This window comes from Pteropus medius, unplaced genomic scaffold (genome assembly GCF_902729225.1).
Source record: "Pteropus medius unplaced genomic scaffold, Ma_sr-lr_union100, whole genome shotgun sequence".
NCBI classification, from domain to species: domain Eukaryota; kingdom Metazoa; phylum Chordata; class Mammalia; order Chiroptera; family Pteropodidae; genus Pteropus; species Pteropus medius.
Window position 1 is genome coordinate 599,328 of NW_024355522.1, and position 8,370 is coordinate 607,697.

Consider the following 8,370-nt stretch of genomic DNA (forward strand, 5'->3'; position numbering starts at 1 on the left):
GAGGGCATGTGTGTGGTAGATCCCATGTCAGGGAACAGAGTTTGACATGACTCTACTCATATGTGGGACTTATTACCAAGTCCTGGAGGGGTTCTTCATCCTGGTCAGAGTTCAGCAGTATGTACCAAATGCCTTAAAAATGAGTATCCCTTGCACCCTATAATTCATACTAATAACATGAGAAATGGACAAAAACTTATACACAGTCACATTCCACACCATGTTGTTTATAATAGTCAACAGAGTAAAAATATAGGGAACCTCTTTAAACTGAGTAAGAGCATCAGCAAAACACCCACAACTTATCTTATATTTAATGGTGAAGGACTGTAAGCTTTCCTGTAAGCTATTATCAGGAAAAAGACAAGGATGTCTACTCTCAGCCACTTCTAGCCAATTTTATACTTTAAATTCTAGCGATTATGCAAGACAAATTTGTTGAAGCCGTTAAGATTGGAAAGAAATATGTAAAACCATCTCTATTCACAGATGACATGATTTCGCATATTGTAATATTTAAATAATCTATAAAAAACTAGAAATATTAAATGATTTCAGCAAGGTTTCAGGATACGAGATGAATATACAATAATCAATTGTATTTCTATCTATAGCAATGAACAATCTGAAAATGAAATTAAGAAGATAATTCCATTTACAATAATATAAAAAATTAAAAACTTTTTACCTCAGACCTTGGGGGTAACCTATCGATGTGAAGTTTTTTCCCAAAAATTTAATAGCACCTTTCCAGGATTCTTCCATGTGTTTCCCAGTGGCTTCTGTGCCTTTCTAAAGAGACTGAAAGACTTTATGCAAATAAGATTTTTGGTGTGTTCTTTTCAAGATGTTTGTAAATTATCCTTGCTCCTCCATCCTTCACTCCATTCACCCTACACACACTCAGAGTGGAAATTCGTTATAGATATGCAGGGTTTTAATGGCTGAAACGAAATTATCTTCTGTATCCTGACTCTTCATAGGAGACATGGAACTATTTTTTTCTTTAAAAATTTATTAAAATATAGCTACCATACAATATTATATTAGTTTAAGGTGTATGCCATAGTTATTCGACATTTATATACCTAGAGAAGTGATCACTGTGATAAGTCCAGTACCCACCTGGCACCGTACATACTTATTACAATATTTTTTGACTGTATTCCCTATGCTGTACTTTCAATCCCCACAACTTATTTTATAACTAAAGATTTGAACCCCTTATTCCCCTTCAACTTCTCCCCACCTTTTAAAAAATATTTTTCAATTACAGTTGACATTCAATATTATTTTATATTAGTTTTATTTATTTATTTATTTATTTATTTATTTATTTATTTATCTACCTTGTTTGTTCATTTGTTTGTTTGTTTGTTTGTTTGTTTTAGAAATGGAGCACCGATATTGGAAATTTGAGAACTATGTTAAGCTAGGAGAGGGAAGGGGCAAAAGGGCAAGTTATCTAAAATCACTCATGGACAGCTGTGTGTTCCATCTTGCTATCAGGTTGGCCTTGCTCATAGATGCTCATAGACTAAACAATTCAGAACGCAAGAGGCCACCTGCAGTGCGGCGAAAATAACGTTGAAACGGAAATCGGGAGGTGAGGTTTACTGCCAGCTTGCCATAAACCAGCTTCGTTATAACAAAAGGGCATTTGTTGCACTAGAATTGGGAAATGGTCATTCAGGTCTCAGCAACCCCACCATCCAGCCGTGTTTACCTTCAGGAAGTCTTCTCTCTCTGGGCCTCATTTTCCCCTTCCACAATATGAGAGATTGAACTCAATTTGTTCTGTATCTAAGATGGTGTAATTATATTACCTGGTTCTCTCATGGTCTGCTGAGCAGTCAGGGCGATAGCCGAAGCCGAGGCTCAGTAGGGCACTGTGTGGGTGACAATGAAGTGGCCGAGTAGAGTGACAGATGAATGTGTGCACGCTCGCTAGCCCTAATCTCCATCTTGCAAGGAAAATGATCCAGGTGCTGTCACTTCCTCTCTCGGTGGGAATCTTTGGGACCACAGATCCCTAGTCACCTGACCAACATGGTATCTAAAATCCGAGCATGTCTTTGAATGCTTGGTGACTCTGGTGCCAGACAGATCTATGTCCAATTCCCGATGATGCCACTTTCTGGCTATAAGACTTGGGGCAGCTTCTTTTGTGTCTTTCAGCCTCATCCATCAAATGGTGATGAAAATGATATCATTTTTGTAATTTTTGGTGGGGGGGGGATTCAACTAGGTAACGATGGTAAATTAACTGTTATATAGTAGGTAAATAAGGTGTTTATCTCTGTCCCTTTTATAGTAGAGTGGCTGGTATAGCTTGGAGAACACCGGAAGCTCACCAGTTTGCCCCCAGGAGGCCCCGGTGATCATGCAGAAAAGGAGCACTAAATGGAGCCTTGTTTAACCTCCATCATACAGAATAGCAGTAAAATCTTCATTAAGAGCAAGACAAGAATTACTAATGAGAAAACTCTGGAGAATTTTTTTTTTAAATCTTCAAAAAATTATTGAGGTGACATTGCTTAATTAAATTATATAGGTTTCAAGTATACAATTCAATAATACATCAGCTGTATATTGTGTTGTGTGCTCACCACCCAGAGTCCAGTCTCCTTCTGTCACCATATCTTTGACTTCCTTTACCCTGATCTACCTCCCCCTCTGCCCACTTCCCCTCTTGTAACCCTTAAGCTGTTGTCTGTGTCTGTGAGTCTGTTTGTCTTGTTCATTTGTTGCTTTTAGTTTTATATCCCACATAATGCATGAAATCATATGGTTCTCAACTTTTCCTATCTGATTAATTTCGCTTAGCATGATCCTCTCAAGATCCATCCATGTTATTGTAAATGACAGTATTTCATCTCACGGCTGAGTAATATTCAATTGCATGTACGTACCACAGCTTCTTTATCCAATCATCTATCAAAGGACACTTTGGCTGTCTCCATGTCTTAGTCACCATGAATAATAACATTGCAATGAACTTTGGGGTGCATATATCTTTACAGATAAATGTTTTCAAATATTAGAGGTGAATACCCAGAATTGCTGGGTCATATGGTAATTCTGTTCTTAATTTTTAGAGGAACCTCCATACTGTTTTCCACAGTGGATGTACCAATTTACATTCCCACCAGCAGTGTATGAGGGTTCCTTTTTCCCCACAGCCTCCCAACACTTATTACTTGTCCTGTTGATGACAGCCACTCTAACAGGTGTGAGGTGGTATCTCATTGTGGTTTTGATTTGCACCCTAATAGCTAGTGAGGTTGAGCATCTTTTGATATATTTGTTAGCCATTTGCATGTCATCTTGGGAGAAATATCTGTTCAGGTCCTCTGCCCATTTTTTAATCGGATTGTTTGTTTTGTTGTTGTTGTTGTTGTTGTTGTTGTTGTTGTTGAGTTGTATGAGCTCTTTGTATATTTTGGAAATTAGCCCAGTACCAGAGGTGTTGTTTGCGGATATACTCTCCCATTCAGATGACTGCCTCTTTGCCTTGTTGATTGTTTCTTTTGCTGTGCAGAAGCCTTTTAGTTCGATGCAGTCCCATTCATTGATTTTTGCTTTTACTTCCCTTGCCTTTGAGGTCAATTTCATACAATCCTCTCTAAATCCAAGGTCTATGAGTGTAGTACGTATGTTTTCTTCTTTGGAATTTTTCGTTTCAGGTCTTATATTTAGGTCTTTAATTCATTTTGAGTTAATTTTGGGGTATGGACAGATAGCAGTGTAGTTTCATTCTCTTGCATGTGACTTTCCAAGTTTCTCAGCACCGTTTATTGAAGAGGCTTTCTCTTCTCCAACGTATGATTTTGGCTTCTTTGTCAAAAATTGTTTGCCCCTATATACAGAGGTTTATTTCTGGGCTCTCAGTTCTGTTCCACTGGTCTGTGTGTCTGTTTTTCTGCCAATACCATCCTGTTTTGATTATTATCACTTTGTATAATTTGATGTCAGGCAGTATGATACCTCCGGCCTCGTTCTTTTTTCTCAGGATTACTTTGGCTATTCAGGGCCTTTCATGATTCCATAGATGATTTTTTGTTCTATTTCTTTTTTTAAAAAAAAAGCCATTGGTGTTTTGATGGGGATTGCATTGAATCTGCAAATTGCTTTGGGTAATAAGGTCATTTTAACTATGTCGGTTCTTCCAATCCATGAACATGAAGTGTCTTTCCATTTTTTCATGTCTTCAATTTCTTTTAATAATGTCTTATAGTTTTCAGTGTATAGGTTCTTCACATCCTTTCTTAAATTTATTCCTAGGTATTTTCTTTTTGTTGCAACTAGAAAAGGAATTTCTAATTTAAAATTTAGATTAAAAGGAATTTAAAATTTCTTTTTCTGAAATTTCATTGTTAGCGTATAGGAACACAGTGGATTTTTGTGCATTGATTTTTATATCCTACAACTTTACTGTATTTGTTTATTGTTTCTAACAGATATTTTTGGGTGTAGTCTTTAGGGTTTTCTATATAGGGAATCATGACATCTGCAAAAAATGACAATTTGACTTCTTCATTCCCAATGTGGATGCCTTTCATTTCTTTCTCTTGACTGATTGCTCTTGTTATGACTTCCAATACTATATTGAATAAAAGTGGCCATAATGGACAGCCTCGTCTTGTTCCTGATCTTGGAAGGCTTTTAGTTTTTCACCATTAGGTGTGATGTCACCTGAGGGTTTGTCATATACGACCTTTATTATGTTGAGGCACTTTCCTTCTATACCCATTTAATTAAGTGTTTTAATTATAAGTGGATGCTGTATCTTATCAAATGCTTTTTCTGCATCTATTGATATAATGCTGAGATTTTCCATTAAGAGGCTTTCCTATGGGACCAGGAGTCTAGATTTGTCTCATGTCCCTCTCCTCCAGGAAACTGTTACAAACCAATGAAATATTCTGACTGCAACTGTGGATATGACCTCTGCAGGAAACTGAGAACAGTCAGTGACTCCTCGGATATTATCTGTTTGACCTCACTTCACCTTGGGGGTTCCTGGTTCCTGATGCCCAGAGATTGGGTCACCAGAAGGAGCCACAAACCACCACTGGCTGAAACTTATTATGATTCTGGGCACGAACTTTGAGTGTTTATGGGAGATCCTTTGTGTCCAGGAAATAAATAGGCCAACGAGGAGATGTTTCAGGAGCTGGCAGTGCAGACTTACAAAACTACTAGCCAAGCGGTGTGCAGCTAGCAAGGGTCTCCTGGGAACTACAGGAAGGCTCAACTGGACCACCAAGCCATCGGGCCCCACATAAGTCACAGCACTAGATCCTAAAGGTAACGAAGCTGAATTGCTCTCTTTCTTGTCATTCACCCTGGACTGAGCCATCGTGGAATGAGGAAAGCAGAAAATGGGGACTGGATCGTAGCCAGCCTACTACTCATTCTTCCACGTGCTAAGCGTAGAAAGGCTAAAACAACTAGGAAACGTAAGTTTTAGTTCTGCCAGGAGCTGGCATGTGCTGTTGAACAAGTTCTTGTTCTCCGCTGCTCATAACAACATGACATTCTCTCCTTTGCCGTGTCCGGAGCCTGCCAATCTGTTGGAATGACATGGGAGAAGAGTTCCTTATGGAGGAGGGCAGCACAGTGCGCTGTGGAGGACATGGGCCCCGAACAAGCCTAACAGGACTAAGTTCCAATCTCAGTTCTACTACTGTGGCCGCTCCTCTCTGTGTGTCACACTGGTAGGCGAAGGGCGGAATTGGGAAGTTCAGGCCAGCTGAAGGGTGCAATGTACACTGTGTTCAATTACACAGATCTCGTTTATGGACGGAGAAGAACTGTCTTTACCTTGCGTGGTACAGGGCTTGGGACTCTGTGGTCAAGGTTAGGAGGCTAGGGACTTTTTTTGTCAGAAGACAAGAGGTTTATGCCTCTGAATGCTGCTCTTTTTCTGTTATTGCAAGACTGAACCTCTGATCCTTCTAGGCTATAAATAAACGACAATAAAAAAAGAATACTAATGCTTCCTAAGAAACTACGATGTGATAAACACTGTAACACATTACATATTTAATGTGAAAAATGGTGAAAAACACAAATTAAAAATCAACCGTAATCTCTCAAATTAAAAATTAAATAAATAGTGAAATAAGCACTCACCCGTATCTCATTGCATTCCCAAGAGTTAGCCAGTATTAATTTATGGTATGTACCAGATGTCACTTTCTTAAATGAGACTTTCCTCTGTCATCTTATTTAAAATTGCCACCCCTTTTGCCAGTACTCTGGAACTCTCTTCACTCTTTATTTTTCTCCATAGCACTTACCATCATCAGATGTAAAATATATTTTATTTATTTATATGTCTGTCTTCCACCACCACCTCCAAGGAAATGTAAGCTGTACGGGGCCAGGGAGCTAAGTCTCTTCTGTTCACTGCTGAAACCTCAGTACCTAGATCTTCGCCTGGTATATGCTGGGGACACAATAAATGAATGAATAAGTCCTTATTGATACTTTTGTAATTTTATGCAGACATTATCTGCATATATCAAAATATATCTCCATATAAACACATACATTTTCAGAAAATCGACTCATATTCTTCTGAAAGTTGCTTCTTTCACTTATCTTTCTATGTCACTATATTTTATCCTTTTTTATGGACTACATAGCATTCTCTGTTATGAATACTTTATTCAACAGTTCCTCTATTAGCCATTTAATGATGTGTATGCTTTTGTCATGAACCTCCTTATGAGATTATGTGCACAGTAATTTCTACATTCAAGTTCCAAACTGAGATCGATGGGTCACATCAAAGGCTAGACACATTTTCCAATATCTGTGACTTTATGAAATTCACACTTCTACCCTGAGAAGTATATGTAAATATCCTCATTTTAAAGGTGAACAAACAGGCTTTGATGGTGAAGTGACTTATTTAAGGGTACGCAGCGAATCAGTAGCAGAGCAAAGCCTATCTGAATCTGAGCCTTCTGCGTTCTTCCCCCCAAACTACTTAGCTTTCTGAAAGGCAGGTGAAACCACACCTGCGACACATTGGCAGGGGAAGGGTGAAATTGTTAAAGTTCCTAAAGTGTAAAATATACCTGACTTAGACCCCAAACCTTAAATTCAAGTCCCTTTCATTTACTATTACCAAACACTCACGGTATGATTAGCCCCACTTCCTGGCTGCGTGGGCTCATGCAAACTGTTTAATGCTCTGAGCCAAGTTTCTCGCCTGCACTCTGAGGACGAATGGCGCAGGCCATGTCTTACAGGAGGGTTTAAGATCCATAAGTTCCTTTTTACACCATAATGCGCTTTATACTCTCGAAACCTATTCATAATTGGAACTGCATCAACCAGTCTGAACAATAATGCCTTGTGTTTGGTTTCGTGCCAGCGATCTTGACAGGAAGCCCATGAAATAAGCCAAAATGAGTATTCCCATTTTACACATGAGAAGACTGAGACTCAGAGAGATAACATACTTAGAATCATATGATTCCAGAGCTGGTAAGGCCCACAAGAGCAATCTAGTCCTGCATTTTTTTTTTATATTTTTTATTTTTATTTATTTATTTTATTTTTTAGATGAGGCAACCCTTGGTTGACCTCACAGATTGCAAGGACCTTGTCAGCTTACAATCCCTTATTTTTTATATTTTACGCCTACAGCACCTGGTCTTCCTAGTACTTCCCATCCAAGTACTAACCATGCCCGACCCTGCTTAGCTTCCGAGATCAGAGGAGATTGGGCTTGTTCAGGGTGGCATGGCCGTAGACTCGAGTCCTGCAGTTTTTAAATTGGGTTCCTGTTGCCCAGAGCTGCTTCCTCAATATTTGGTTGAAATTTGAAAATTATATTTCAAATACTTTGTGAAAAAAAAATATGCAAACTCAAATGTGCTCTAGGCCAAGTTTTAACATATTTCAGATGCTAACACATGAGCCTGGGCTTATGGGTAACCTCTTTTTTGTGCAGATCTCCTAATAAAAGTCTCTATGTGTTTGAAACTCCTTGCAAGTACAGCATCGATTCAGAGAGCTGGAGCGCAACACTCGGCTCTTTCTGAATTCAGGCCTGTGCATGTCCGCTCATATCAGATCCCAACAGACAAGTCATCCGCTACTTATCAGTGCAAATAAGGATTTTCATAAAATTGCGCAACCAAAGTTGGATGCCGAAACTGTTATCACTAAGCTTCTTTTAAAATGTCTGTGCTTGTTCAAATGGCTTTACTGTTTACTTTGATTGACTTTATGTTAAGTGAATTATAGTCATTGAAACGGGGTTCCTTTCAGACATGAGTCAGATCGTGTCAGTTCTCCATTCAAATCCGTCCAAAGACTTCCCATGTCTCTCGGAGCAATGGCAGTCTC

The 8,370-nt window shown here is 38.8% G+C and overlaps 1 pseudogene; it reads right to left on the reverse strand.

Moving 5' to 3' along the window:
- Positions 1 to 7,656: 7,656 nt before the first annotated feature.
- LOC120599647 (uncharacterized) lies at positions 7,657 to 7,773 on the reverse strand (annotated as a pseudogene).
- Between the last annotated feature and the right edge of the window lie 597 nt (positions 7,774 to 8,370).